This window comes from Cryptomeria japonica, unplaced genomic scaffold (genome assembly GCF_030272615.1).
Source record: "Cryptomeria japonica unplaced genomic scaffold, Sugi_1.0 HiC_scaffold_85, whole genome shotgun sequence".
Taxonomy (NCBI): Eukaryota; Viridiplantae; Streptophyta; class Pinopsida; order Cupressales; family Cupressaceae; genus Cryptomeria; species Cryptomeria japonica.
This window is the reverse complement of record NW_026728907.1, coordinates 90001-104364: the sequence shown is the minus strand read 5'-3', so window position 1 is coordinate 104364 and position 14364 is coordinate 90001. Positions and strand designations below refer to the sequence as shown.

Here is a 14364-nt window from a genome sequence, read left to right as displayed (position 1 = left end):
TCGGGTGGGCACCTTGGTGCGCATGCCTTGCCTAGGCTGCGCACCAGGGCGGGCTCAAGATGGCACCCGCGTTCCTTTTTTTTCACTATCTTTCAAAACGGAAATTTTAAAATCTCATTTTTTTTTGCCTTTTTCTGGAAATTAGTGAAGGCAGCGCATCAAAGGTGCGCACCTCGCTGCCCACCACGGTGCGCAACGCCGGTGGGCACCCGGGAGTGCTTCGAAGTGTGCTCCAAGGTGCTGCGTGCACGTTGTCGGAGCCCGGTTTGCCCCGGGTGCGCACCTCGCGTGCACCTTCGTCGGGGTGGGCACCTTGGCTGGGTTTGCCCCGGCTGCGCTCCGAAGCGGGGTTATTGGAGCGCCGCCTCTTTTTTTGTCGGAGCGTTTGGTGGGGTTTCTCGCATTGGCTCTTCCGAGGCCCGGTTGCCACCCTGGCGCGCACGAAGTCGGAAGTAGGGTTAATTGCCCGGGTGCGCACCTTTGCCAGGGTGGGCACCTTACCTGGGCTGCGCACCAGGGCGGGCTCAAGATGGCACGCGCGTTCCGTTTTTTTCACTATCTTTCAAAACGGAAATTTTAAAATCTCCTTTTTTTTTTGCCTTTTCTGGAAATTAGTGAAGGCAGCGCATCAAAGGTGCGCACCTCGCTGCCCACCTTGGTGTGCTCTGAGGTGCGCACCCGGGAGCGCTACGAAGTGTGCTCCAAGGTGCGGCGTGCACGTTGTCGGAGCCCGGTTTGCCCCGGGTGCGCACCTCGCCTGCACCTTGGCCGGGGTGGGCACCTTGGCTGGGTTTGCCCAGGGTGCGCTCCGAAGCGGGGTTACTGGAGCGCCCCCTCTTTTTTTGTCAGAGCGTTTGGTGGGGTTTCTCGCATTGGCTCTTCCCAGGCCCGGTTGTTGGGTGCGCTCCCACCCTGGCGCGCGCGAAGTTGGAAGTTGGGTTAATTGCCCGGGCGCGCACCTTCGCCAGGGTGGGCACCTTGGTGCGCACACCTTGGCTGGGCTGCGCACCAGGGCGGGCTCAAGATGGCACCAGCATTCCCTTTTTCTCACTATCTTTCAAAACGGAAATTTTAAAATCTCGTTTTTTTTTTGCCTTTTATGGAAATTAGTGAAGGCATCGCATCAAAGGTGCGCACCTCGCTGCCCACCTTGGTGTGCTCCGAGGTGCCCACCACGGTGCGCAACGCCGGTGCGAACCCGGGAGCGCCCCGATGTGTGCTCCAAGGTGCGGCGTGCACGAAGTCGGACCCCGGTTTGCCCCGGGTGCGCACCTCGCGTGCACCTTGGTGCGCACACCTTGGCTGGGTTGCGCGGCCTGGTGGGCACCATGGTGCGCACCAAGGAGCGCTCCGAAGTGTGCTCCAAGGTGCGGCGTGCACGAAGTCGGAGCCCGGTTTGCCCCGGGTACGCACCTCGCGTGCACCTTCGCCGGGGTGGGCACCTCGGCTGGGTTGCGCGCCCTGGTGCGCACCAAGGAGCGCTCCGAAGTGTGCTCCAAGGTGCGGCGTGCACGAAGTCGGAGCCCGGTTTGCCCCGGGTGCGCACCTTCGCCGCGGTGCGCACCATGGCGTGCACGAAGTCGGAGCCCGGTTTGCCCCGGGTGCGCACCTCGCGTGCACCTTCGGCGGGGTTGCGCGCCCTGGTGGGCACCATGGTGCGCACCAAGGAGCGCTCCGAAGTGTGCTCCAAGGTGCGGCGTGCACGAAGTCGGAGCCCGGTTTGCCCCGGGTGCGCACCTCGCGTGCACCTTCGGCGGGGTTGCGCGCCCTGGTGGGCACCATGGTGCGCACCAAGGAGCGCTCCGAAGTGTGCTCCAAGGTGCGGCGTGCACGAAGTCGGAGCCCGGTTTGCCCCGGGTGCGCACCTCGCGTGCACCTTCGCCGCGGTGGGCACCATGGCGTGCACGAAGTCGGAGCCCGGTTTGCCCCGGGTGCGCACCTCGCGTGCACCTTCGCCGGGGTGGGCACCTCGGCTGGGTTGCGCGCCCTGGTGCGCACCAAGGAGCGCTCCGAAGTGTGCTCCAAGGTGCGGCGTGCACGAAGTCGGAGCCCGGTTTGCCCCGGGTGCGCACCTCGCGTGCACCTTCGCCAGGGTGGGCACCTCGGTGCGCACACCTTCTCAATGTTTTCTTGCCTTTTCTGGAAATTGGTGAAGGCAGCGCATCAAAGGTGCGCACCTCGGTGTGCTCCGAGGTGCGAACCCGAGAGCGCTCCGAGGTGCCCACGAAGTCGAAAGTCGGGTTAATTGCATTGTTTTCCCCGGGTGCGCTCCGAGGTGCGCAACATCGGCGCGCACCAAGGAGGGCTCCGAAGTGTGCTCCAAGGTGCGCACGATGGCGTGCACCTCTGGTGCGCACGATTCGGAGCTCGGTTTGACCGGGGTGCGCACACCTTGGCTGGGTTGCGCACCTTTTGTGCGCTCCAAGGTGCGCACGAAGTCGGAGCTCGGTTTGCCCCGGGTGCGCACCTTCGCCAGGGTGCGCACCTTGATGCGCACGCCTTGGCTGGGCTGCGCACCTTGGTGGGCGCCATGGTGCGCACCTTTCGTGCGCTCCAAGGTGCGCACGAAGTCGGAGCTCGGTTTGCCCCGGGTGCGCACCTTGGTGGGCGCCATGGTGCACTCCGAGGTGCCCAAGATTGGTGCGCACCAAGGAGCGCTCCGAAGTGCGCTCCAAGGTGCGCGCGAAGTCGAAAGTTGGGTTAATTGTCCGGTTTGCCTCGGGTGCGCACCTTGCGTGCACCTTCGCCAGGGTGGGCGCCTTGGTGCGCACACCTTGGCTGGGCTGCGCACACCTTGGCACCCGCGTTTCCTTCATTTTAAATTTTTTTTTTTTACAATCTCTCAAGTGGGAAATTCTATAATCTCAACTTTTTTTGCCTTTTCAGGAAACTTTTGAATGGAGCGCATCATTGGTGCGCTCCGAAGTGTGCTCCAAAGCTCTCTCCAGCTGCGTGCACCTGCCCCGGCCGCGCACCCGGCCCCGCCCAGCTTCGCTCACCTGTCCCGGGCGTCTGGTGCGGAACCTTAGAGTAAGAAACATCACCGTGCACCTTGGCCAACGTGCGCGACTCGACCGAGCGCGCACTGGCCGAGGTGCACACCGATTTCACCTGGGTGCGCGCGCAGCACCTCGGGCGCACCGGGGTGCGCGCACAACGCCCGGGTTGCACCGTGGCCTGTGTGCTCGGGGCGCCTCGGGTGCGCGCTCGGTGTCGCCCCCGCGCGCGCGGTAGTGCGGGCAGCGCACCCCGGCCCGGCCCGGCCCCGACGAGAACGCAAACGGGCAAAAGGTTTATTCAAATAGCATTGCGACGCCCGGCGAAAAACTAAAAAAGGGTGCAACACCGGGACTTCCCGGGAGGTCACCCATCCCAGTACTACTCCGGCCCAAGCGCGCTTAACTGCGGAGTTCTGATGGGATCCGGTGCACTAACGCTGGTATGATCGCACCCGTTATGAGCTTGTCGCAGTGTGTACTTAGCAAACCGCGACCCACGTGCGAATCCACCCCGGCCACCCACCCCCGTCGAGGTGCACACCCTCCCTCGCGAAGTGCGCCCCGTTCGCCAAGTGTGAGCCCTGCCCGGGTGCGCGCACCTTGCTAGGGCGTCGGGTGTGCACCCGGCCCGGCCTACGTGCGTGCACCTGGAGGGGGCGTCGTGTGCGTGCAGTGTCCCGTCTGCAACGCGGTGCCCACACACCACCTCGGGCGCAACGACCTGCGCTCACATGTGGGCCGAGTGCACCTTGGTGCATGTTCGGGGCGCCTCGGGTGCACGCTCGATCTTGCCCCGGTGCACCAAGGCGCTCGGTTTGCCCCGGGTGCGCACTTGGTGCAAGGTGGGCACCCAAAATAGGGATCAAGCACCAAAACACAAGTTTCGGGATGCAAAATGGGACCCAAGGACCACAAATGCGTTCCAAGACCCATGATGGGTCCACGAGAACAAAAATGTGTTCCGAGACTTAATAAACAAATATTGGGTTTTAGGAGAAGAAACATGCTCTGATGCCCAAAACGAGAATCGACCCCGAAAAGGCCACAGGCCAAAAGTGGGATGCGAGACAAAAAAAAATGGGACCCGAGGACCAAAATTGGGTTCCCAGGTCGAAGACAGGGCAACCGGACAAGAAACGACCTCTAAGGCTCGAAATGAGTCCCGACGACTAAAACTTGACAAGAAGCACCCATCAGGCACCCAACTCGACACCCATGGGATGCCGACCCACCCGGGCTTCCACCTAGCACACCTTGGCACCCACCCACCCTCGCACCCAACCTCGCACCCAACTTAGCACCTTTGAACCCACATTGGCACTCACCCTGACCCTGGCACCTTGGAACCCACATTGGCACTCACCTTGACCCTGGCACCCACCTTTGCACTCACCTTGGGACCCACCCTGGCTCCCACCTCGGCACCCACCCAGACACCCACCTTGGTTCCTTGGCACCCACCTTGGATCCTTGGCACCCACCCCGACACCCACCTTGGCACGCAACTTGGCTACTTGCCACCCACCTTGGCTCCTTGACGCCCACCCCGACAACCACCCCGTGACCTACCCTGGCTAGGGTTGGTGCACACCCACCCTGGTGCCCACCTTGGCACCCACCCTATGACCCACCTTGGCACGCACCTTAGTACCCACCCCGTTACCCACCCTAGGACCCACCCCGTGACCCACCTTGGCCAGGGTGGGTGCACCCACCCTGGTGCCCACCTTGGCACCCACCCATCCTAGCACCCAGCCTGTGACCGGGCTTGGAACCCAACCTTGCACCCGCACCCGTCTTGGCCAGTGTGGGTGCGCACCCATCCTGGCACCCACGTTGTGACACACCCTTTAACCCACGCACCCTAGCACCCACGTTGGCACCCACCTTGGAACCCAACCTAGCAACTTGGCACCCACCCCGTGACCCACCTTGGCATCCACCATAGCAGTCGCCGACTTGGCACCCACCTCGGCACCCACCTTGACACTTGTGGACCCACCTTGCCACTCACCCTAGCATCGACCCATCCTAGCACCCACCCTGGCACCTTTGCACCCTAGCACTCACCCATCCTAGCACCTAACCTGTGACCCACCTTGACACTCACCCTCGCACCCACCTTGGAACCCAACCTAGCACCCACCCACCCTGACACCAACCCTAGCACCTACCCACCCTTGCACCCACCCTGTGACCCATCTTGGCACCCACCCATCCTACCACTCAACCTATCACCCACCTTCTCACCCACCTTGGCATCCACCTTAGCACCCACCCACACTGGCACCTTGGCACCCACCTCGGGCAAGGTGGGTGCACACCCACCCTGGCACCCAATTTAGAACCCACCGAGCATGTTACCCACCTTGGCACCCACATTGCAGCCCACCCTAGTACCCACCCTATGACCCACATTGGCATCCACACCCTAGCACCCAGGCACCTCGACACCCGCCTTGACACCCACCCTAGCACTGAACCTGTGACCCACCTTGGAACTCACCCTAGAACCCACCCACCCTGTGAACCACCTTGGCATCCACCTTAGCACCCACCCACCTTGGCACCCACTCTAGCACTCACCCATCCTAACACCCAACTTGTTACCCACCTTGGCACCCGCCCTCGCGTCCACCTTGAAACCCACCCTAGCACCCACCCACGCAGGAGCCCACCTTGGCACCCAACCTAACACCCACGCATCCTGGCACCCAACTTGTGACCCACCTTGGAACCCACCCTAGTACCCACCTTTGAACCCACTATATCACCAACCCACCTTGGCACCCACCCTATGACCCTCTTTGGAATCCACCCTAGCACGCACCCACCCTGGCACCCACCATGGAGCGCACCCTAGCACCCACCCACCTCGGCACGCACCTCAACACCCACCTTGGTGTGCGCACTGCGCCAACCTCTCAAAGACCCTATGTGGTGCGCTCCAAAGTGTACACCTTTGGTGCGCTCCAAGGTGCGCACCTTTGGTGCACACCGAGGTGCACACCAAAGTGTGCACCGAGGTGAGCACCAAAGTGCACTCCAGGGTGCACACCAAGGCGTGCACCTTTGGTGCGGTCAATGCAAACGAATTCGGAAGTTGGGGTCGATGTCCTAATCGCTGCTGCAGACTACACGTATGAGAATCGGACAAATAGCTTTATATAGGGGAGGTGTTGCGTTTGATGGGTCGACTCCCCTGGTTGTGTGCACTGCACCAACTTCAAAGACCCTGTCTTGTTTAAGAAGTCAAAAGTTGGGGTGGATGTCCTAATCATTGCTGCAGTCTACGCATGTATGAGAATCAGACAAATAGCTTATATAGGGGAGGTGTTGCATTCGGTGGGTTGACTCCCCTGGTTGTGCGCACTGCGCCAACCTCAAAGACCCCGCATAGCAGAAGAAGTCGGAAGTCGGATTTTGGTGAGCACCAAGGCGTGCACCTTTGGTGCGGTCAACGCAGACGAATTCAGAAGTTGGGGTGGATGTCCTAATCGTTGTTGCAGGCTACACATGTATGAGAATCAGACAAATAGCTTATATAGGGGAGGTGTTGGGTTTGATGGGTCAACTCCCTTGGTTGTGCGCATTACGCCAACCTCAAAGACCTTGTTTTCGTTAAGAAGTCAAAAGTTGGGGTCAATGTCCTAATGGCTCCTGCAGGCTACACATGTATGAGAATCGGACAAATAGCTTATATAGGGGAGGTGTTGGGTTTGATGGGTCGACTCCCCTGGTTGTGCGCATTACGTCAACCTCAAAGACCTTGTTTTCGTTAAGAAGTCAAAAGTTGGGGTCGATGTCCTAATTGCTCCTGTAGACTACACATGTATGAGAATCAGACAAATAGCTTATATAGGGGAGGTGTTGGGTTTGATGGGTTGACTCCCCTAGTTGTTCGCATTACACCAACCTCAAAGACCTTGTTTTCGTTTAGAAGCCGAAAGTTGGGGTCGATGTCCTAATTGCTCCTGCAGGCTACGCATGTATGAGAATCAGACAAATAGCTTATATAGGGGAGGTGTTGGGTTTGATGGGTCGACTCCCCTGGTTGTGCGCATTGCGCCAACCTCAAAGACCCTGCATTGCGGATGAAGTCGAAAGTCAGAGTTTGGTGTGCTACAAGGTGTGGTCGAAGGTGCTCACCTAGGTGTGCACCTTTGGAGCACAGGAAAAGTGCCCTCCAAAAGTGCGCACCTTTGGAGTGCACAAAAGTGCCCTCCAAAAGTGCGCACCTTTGGAGCGCAGAAAAGTGCCCTCCAAAAGTGCGCACCTTTGGAGCGCAGAAAAGTGCCCTCCAAAAAGTGCCCTCCAAAAGTGCGCACCTTTGGAGCGCAGAAAAGTGCCCTCCAAAAAGTGCCCTCCAAAAGTGCGCACCTTTGGAGCGCAGAAAAGTGCCCTCCAAAAGTGCGCACCTTTGGAGCGCAGAAAAGTGCCCTCCAAAAAGTGCCCTCCAAAAGTGCGCACCTTTGGAGCGCAGAAAAGTGCCCTCCAAAAAGTGCCCTCCAAAAGTGCGCACCTTTGGAGCGCAGAAAAGTGCCCTCCAAAAAGTGCCCTCCAAAAGTGCGCACCTTTGGAGCGCAGAAAAGTGCCCTCCAAAAAGTGCCCTCCAAAAGTGCGCACCTTTGGAGCGCAGAAAAGTGCCCTCCAAAAAGTGCCCTCCAAAAGTGCGCACCTTTGGAGCGCAGAAAAGTGCCCTCCAAAAGTGCGCACCTTTGGAGCGCACAAAAGTGCCCTCCAAAAGTGCGCACTTTTGGTGCGCACCAAGGCGCTGGTTCGGTCGTTGCAGGCGAGTTCGGAAGTTGGGGTCGATGTCCTGAGCGGAGGTGCAAACTACACAGGTGTCGGAATCGGACAAATAGCTTATATAGGGGAGGTGTATGCTTCGATGGGTCGACTCCCCAGGTTGAGCGCACCGCGCCAACCTCAAAGACCCTACGGTATGGATGAAGTCGGAAGTTGGGTCCGATGACCAATTCGATTAGTAGGTATGCTCATGAGGTCGGAATTTGGGTCCGATGACCTGCCATGTGCAGGAAGGCGAATGTTGACACTGTGCGTTGCAAGGTGCACACCAAGGCGCTGGTGCGGTCTTTTTAGTCGAGTTCGGAAGTTGGGGTCGATGTCCTGATCGGAGGTGCAAGCTACACAGGTGTGGGAATCGGACAAATAGCTTATATAGGGGAGGTGTATGCTTCGTTGGGTCGACTCCCCGGGTTGAGCGCACCGCGCCAACCTCAAAGACCCTACGGTATGGATGAAGTCGGAAGTTGGGTCCGATGACCGATTCGATATGTAGGCATACTCGCGAGGTCGGAATTTGGGTCCGATGACCTGCCACGTGCAGGAAGGCGAATGTTGGCACTGTGCGTTGCAAGGTGCGCACCAAGGCGCTGGTTCGGTCGTTGGAGGCGAGTTCGGAAGTTGGGGTCGATGTCTTGATCGGAGGTGCAAACTACACAGGTGTGGGAATCGGACAAATAGCTTATATAGGGGAGGTGTATGCTTCGTTGGGTCGACTCCCCGGGTTGAGCGCACCGCGCCAACCTCAAAGACCCTACGGTATGGATGAAGTCGGAAGTTGGGTCCGATGACCGATTCGATATGTAGGCATACTCGCGAGGTCGGAATTTGGGTCCGATGACCTGCCATGTGCAGGAAGGCGAATGTTGGGACTGTGCGTCGCAAGGTGCGCACCAAGGCGCTGGTGCCGTCGTTGCAGTCGAGTTCGGAAGTTGGGGTCGATGTCCTGGTCAGAGGTGCAAACTACACAGGTGTGGGAATCGGACAAATAGCTTATATAGGGGAGGTGTATGCTTCGATGGGTCGACTCCCTGGGTTGAGCGCACCGCGCCAACCTCAAAGACCCTACAGTATGGATGAAGTCGGAAGTTGGGTCCGATGACCGATTCGATACGTAGGCATATTGGCGAGGTCTGAATTTGTGTCCGATGACCTGCCATGCGCAGGAAGGCGGAATTTGGGTCCGATGACCGAGTTGATGGCGTGCCATGCGCAGAAAGGCGGAATTTGGGTCCGATGACCGAGTTGATGTTGATGGCCCGCCATGCACAGGAAGGCGGAATTTGGGTCCGATGACCGATTTGAAGGCGTGCCATACGCAAAAAGGCGGAGTTTGGGTCCGATGACCGAGTTGATATTGATGGCCCGCCATGCGCAGGAAGGCGGAATTTGGGTCCGATGACCTGACATACGCATGGAGTCCGACTCGGGGGCCGATGTTCGATTCGATGACTTGCATTGTGGGTAAAGTCGGAAGTTGTGGTCTTTGACCCGATTCGATGACCAGACTTCGGCTGCTTGAGAATCGGACAAATAACTTATATAGGGGAGGTAGTGTTCTCGAGCATCCTCCCCCCGTGCCCGTTTATGTCGATTGATGCTGGTGCTCGACTGGTTGGAGCGCTCGGATGCAAAAATCTTGCACCAGGATTTATCGATTGTGATGGACACGGCAAGTCTCCTGATTGCTATGCAGGAGCTCATCGTGAATCTCTATGCGGCCTTGGTATGGACTCGACCTGCGGAATGGTTCGGCAATGGTAGTCGCTCCAACACGTCCTTGCAATGGCCACAGAGGTGATTCGACTAGAGCTCCAGTCTAGCTTTTGGGTTGCTTGGCGGACTGGTATAGCCGCGATCGAGTTCCGGCCATGAACGTTTTAGATAGCTCTTGGGCTTTCTGGGACGGAAGTCGGAAGTTTGGGCTGTTGTCCGATTTGATGACCATTCTTCGGATGTGTGAGAATCGGACAAATAACTTATATAGGGGACTGTGTTGTCTCACGCAGCCCCCTCCGTGCCCCTCTATCTCGACCGATGTTGGTGCTTGAAAGGGTTGGGATCGCTCGGATTTATAAACGTGCACCACCATTTGTCGAGTGTGAGGGACGCGGCAGGTCTCCTAAATGCTATGCGGGCGCTCTCTGAGAATCTCTATCCGGCCTCGACACAGACTAGTCTTGCTGAATGGTTTGGCACTGGTAGTCGATCCAACACGTCGTTGTTGTGGCCGCCTAGGCGATTCGATTCGAGCCCCCGTCTAGCTTTTGGGTTGCTTGGCGGATTTTGCCCTATCCGCAAGTGAGCTCGGTCCCTAAACGTTCGAGAAACCCGATTGCTATGCGCCGACTCTCTTTCTTGCGAGCCTCCATCTAGCTTTTGGGTCTCTACGGAACGGAAGTCGGAATCTGGGACCGTTGTTTGATTCGACGAGGCAGACTACGGTTGTGCGAGAATCGGACAAATAACTTATATAGGGGAGGTGTTGACTGGAGCATTCTCCCCCGTGCCCCTCTAACTCGACCAATGCTGGCGCTCGAACGGTGGTAGCGCTCGGATTTTCATTGAGCGCCAGCATTGGTCGATTTAGAGGGGCATGCGAGATTCCCGAATGCTATGCGAGGGCTCTAACGGAAATGTCTATTGGTTTCGGTATGGATGCAATTGCGAGTGGTTCGGCAAAGGTAGTCGTTCCGATGCGTCCATGTCGTGGCCAAATCGATAATTCGATTTGAGCCCTCGTATAGCATTTGGGTCTCTCGATGTGATTCCGCATTCCAGTCCCTTTGGGCACTGCTTGAGCCGCATCCCAGGGGGTTCCCTTCCCAATAATCTGCCTCGCAACCCGATTGCTATGCGGTGAGGCTCCTCGGCCGCCTCGGAACTATCTGTGTATCAGACGCATCGCGGGATAAGGGGTTGGCAACGGTAGTCGCCCCAAGCGCGTCCGATGCTTGGACCATTCCGAGGCGGCCCTGAAGCCTCTTCCGTCTAGCCGTTGGGTCCTTCTCGCCGCATCCCTCGCCTCGCACCCCGATTGCTATGCGGTGAGGCTCCTCGGCCGCCTCGGAACTATCTGTGTATCGGACGCGTCGCGGGATAAGGGGTTGTCACTGGTAGTCGCCCCAAGCGCGTCCGATGCTTGGACCATTCCGAGGCGGCCCTGAAGCCTCTTCCGTCTAGCCGTTGGGTCCTTCTCGCCGCATCCCTCGCCTCGCACCCCGATTGCTATGCGGTGAGGCTCCTCGGCCGCCTCGGAACTATCTGTGTATCGGACGCGTCGCGGGATAAGGGGTTGTCATTGGTAGTCGCCCCAAGCGCGTCCGATGCTTGGACCATTCCGAGGCGGCCCTGAAGCCTCTTCCGTCTAGCCGTTGGGTCCTTCTCGCCGCATCCCTCGCCTCGCACCCCGATTGCTATGCGGTGAGGCTCCTCGGCCGCCTCGGAACTATCTGTGTATCGGACGCGTCGCGGGATAAGGGGTTGTCACTGGTAGTCGCCCCAAGCGCGTCCGATGCTTGGACCATTCCGAGGCGGCCCTGAAGCCTCTTCCGTCTAGCCGTTGGGTCCTTCTCGCCGCATCCCTCGCCTCGCACCCCGATTGCTATGCGGTGAGGCTCCTCGGCCGCCTCGGAACTATCTGTGTATCGGACGCGTCGCGGGATAAGGGGTTGTCACTGGTAGTCGCCCCAAGCGCGTTCGATGCTTGGACCATTCCGAGGCGGCCCTGAAGCCTCTTCCGTCTAGCCGTTGGGTCCTTCTCGCCGCATCCCTCGCCTCGCACCCCGATTGCTATGCGGTGAGGCTCCTCGGCCGCCTTGGAACTATCTGTGTATCGGACGCGTCGCGGGATAAGGGGTTGTCACTGGTAGTCGCCCCAAGCGCGTCCGATGCTTAGACCATTCCGAGGCGGACCCGAAGCCTCTTCCGTCTAGCCGTTGGGTCCTTCTCGCCGCATCCTTCGCCTCGCACCCCGATTGCTATGCGGTGAGGCTCCTCGGCCGCCTCGGAACTATCTGTGTATCGGACGCGTCGCGGGATAAGGGGTTGTCACTGGTAGTCGCCCCAAGCGCGTCCGATGCTTGGACCATTCCGAGGCGGACCCGAAGCCTCTTCCGTCTAGCCGTTGGGTCCTTCTCGCCGCATCCCTCGCCTCGCACCCCGATTGCTATGCGGTGAGGCTCCTCGGCCGCCTTGGAACTATCTGTGTATCGGACGCGTTGCGGGATAAGGGGTTGTCACTGGTAGTCGCCCCAAGCGCGTCCGATGCTTGGACCATTCCGAGGCGGACCCGAAGCCTCTTCCGTCTAGCCGTTGGGTCCTTCTCGCCGCATCCCTCGCCTCGCACCCCGATTGCTATGCGGTGAGGCTCCTCGGCCGCCTTGGAACTATCTGTGTATCGGACGCGTCGCGGGATAAGGGGTTGTCACTGGTAGTCGCCCCAAGCGCGTCCGATGCTTGGACCATTCCGAGGCGGACCCGAAGCCTCTTCCGTCTAGCCGTTGGGTCCTTCTCGCCGCATCCCTCGCCTCGCACCCCGATTGCTATGCGGTGAGGCTCCTCGGCCGCCTTGGAACTATCTGTGTATCGGACGCGTCGCGGGATAAGGGGTTGTCACTGGTAGTCGCCCCAAGCGCGTCCGATGCTTGGACCATTCCGAGGCGGCCCCGAAGCCTCTTCCGTGTAGCCGTTGGGTCCTTCTCGCCGCATCCCTCGCCTCGCACCCCGATTGCTATGCGGTGAGGCTCCTCGGCCGCCTTGGAACTATCTGTGTATCGGACGCGTCGCGGGATAAGGGGTTGTCACTGGTAGTCGCCCCAAGCGCGTCCGATGCTTGGACCATTCCGAGGCGGCCCCGAAGCCTCTTCCGTGTAGCCGTTGGGTCCTTCTCGCCGCATCCCTCGCCTCGCACCCCGATTGCTATGCGGTGAGGCTCCTCGGCCGCCTTGGAACTATCTGTGTATCGGACGCGTCGCGGGATAAGGGGTTGTCACTGGTAGTCGCCCCAAGCGCGTCCGATGCTTGGACCATTCCGAGGCGGACCTGAAGCCTCTTCCCTCTAGCCGTTGGGGCTTTCTCGCCGCATCCCTCGCCTCGCACCCTGATTGCTATGCTGTGAGGCTCCTCGGCCGCCTTGGAACTATCTGTGTATCGGACGCATCGCGGGATAAGGGGTTGGCAGTGGTAGTCGCCCCAAGCGCATCCGATGCTTGGACCATTCCGAGGCGGCCCTGCAGCCTCTTCCGTCTAGCCGTTGGGGCCATCTCGCCGCATCCCCCACCTCGCACCACGATTGCTATGCGGTGAGGCTCCTTGGCCGCCTCGGAACTATCTGTGTATCGGACGCATCGCGGGATAAGGGGTTGTCACTGGTAGTCGCCCCAAGCGCGTCCGATGCTTGGACTATTCCGAGGCGGCCCTGCAGCCTCTTCCGTCTAGCCGTTGGGGCCATCTCGCTGCATCCCCCACCTCCTCGGCCGCCTCGGAACTATCTGTGTATCGGACGCATCGCGGGATAAGGGGTTGGCAGTGGTAGTCGCCCCAAGCGCGTCTGATGCTTGGACTATTCCGAGGCAGCCCTGCAGCCTCTTCCGTCTAGCCTTTGGGGCCATCTCGCCGCATCCCTCGCCTCGCACCCCGATTGCTATGCGGTGAGGCTCCTCGGCCGCCTGGGAACTATCTTCGTATCGGACGCATCGCGGGATAAGGGGTTGTCACTGGTAGTCGCCCCAAGCGCGTCCGATGCTTGGACTATTCCGAGGCGGCCCTGTGGCCTCTTCCGTCTAGCCGTTGGGGCCATCTCGCCGCATCCCCCACCTCGCACCCCGATTGCTATGCGGTGAGGCTCTTCGGCCGCCTTGGAACTATCTTCGTATCGGACGCATTGCGGGATAAGGGGTTGTCACTGGTAGTGGCCCCAAGCGCGTCCGATGCTTGGACTATTCCGAGGCGGCCCTGCAGCCTCTTCCGTCTAGCCGTTGGGGCCATCTCGCCGCATCCCCCACCTCGCACCCCGATTGCTATGCGGTGAGGCTCCTCGGCCGCCTTGGAACTATCTTCGTATCGGACGCATCGCGGGATAAGGGGTTGTCACTGGTAGTCGCCCCAAGCGCGTCCGATGCTTGGACTATTCCGACGCGGCCCTGTGGCCTCTTCCGTCTAGCCGTTGGGGCCATCTCGCCGCATCCCCCACCTCGCACCCCGATTGCTATGCGGTGAGGCTCCTCGGCCGCCTTGGAACCATCTTCGTATCGGACGCATCGCGGGATAGGGGGCTGTCACTGGTAGTCGCCCCAAGCGTGTCCGATGCTTGGACCATTCCTAGGCGGCCCTGAAGCCTCTTCCGTCTAGCCGTTGGGGCCTTCCCGCCCCATCCCTCGCCTCGCACCCCCGATTGCTATGCGGTGAGGCTCCTCGGCCGCCTTGGAACCATCTGTGTATCGGACGCATCGCGGGATAAGGGGTTGGCACTGGCAGTCGCCCCAAGCGCGTCCGATGCTTGGACCATTCCGAGGTGGCCCTGAAGCCTCTTCCGTCTAGCCGTTGGGGCCTTCCCGCC

At 59.8% G+C, this 14364-nt stretch overlaps 1 non-coding gene across 1 annotated transcript; it reads right to left on the bottom strand.

Annotated features, from left to right (window-relative positions):
- Positions 1-3334: 3334 nt before the first annotated feature.
- Positions 3335-3453, bottom strand: LOC131864432 (5S ribosomal RNA). Its single transcript, XR_009363239.1, has one exon. It is a non-coding gene; the product is annotated as a 5S ribosomal RNA (ribosomal RNA).
- Between the last annotated feature and the right edge of the window lie 10911 nt (positions 3454-14364).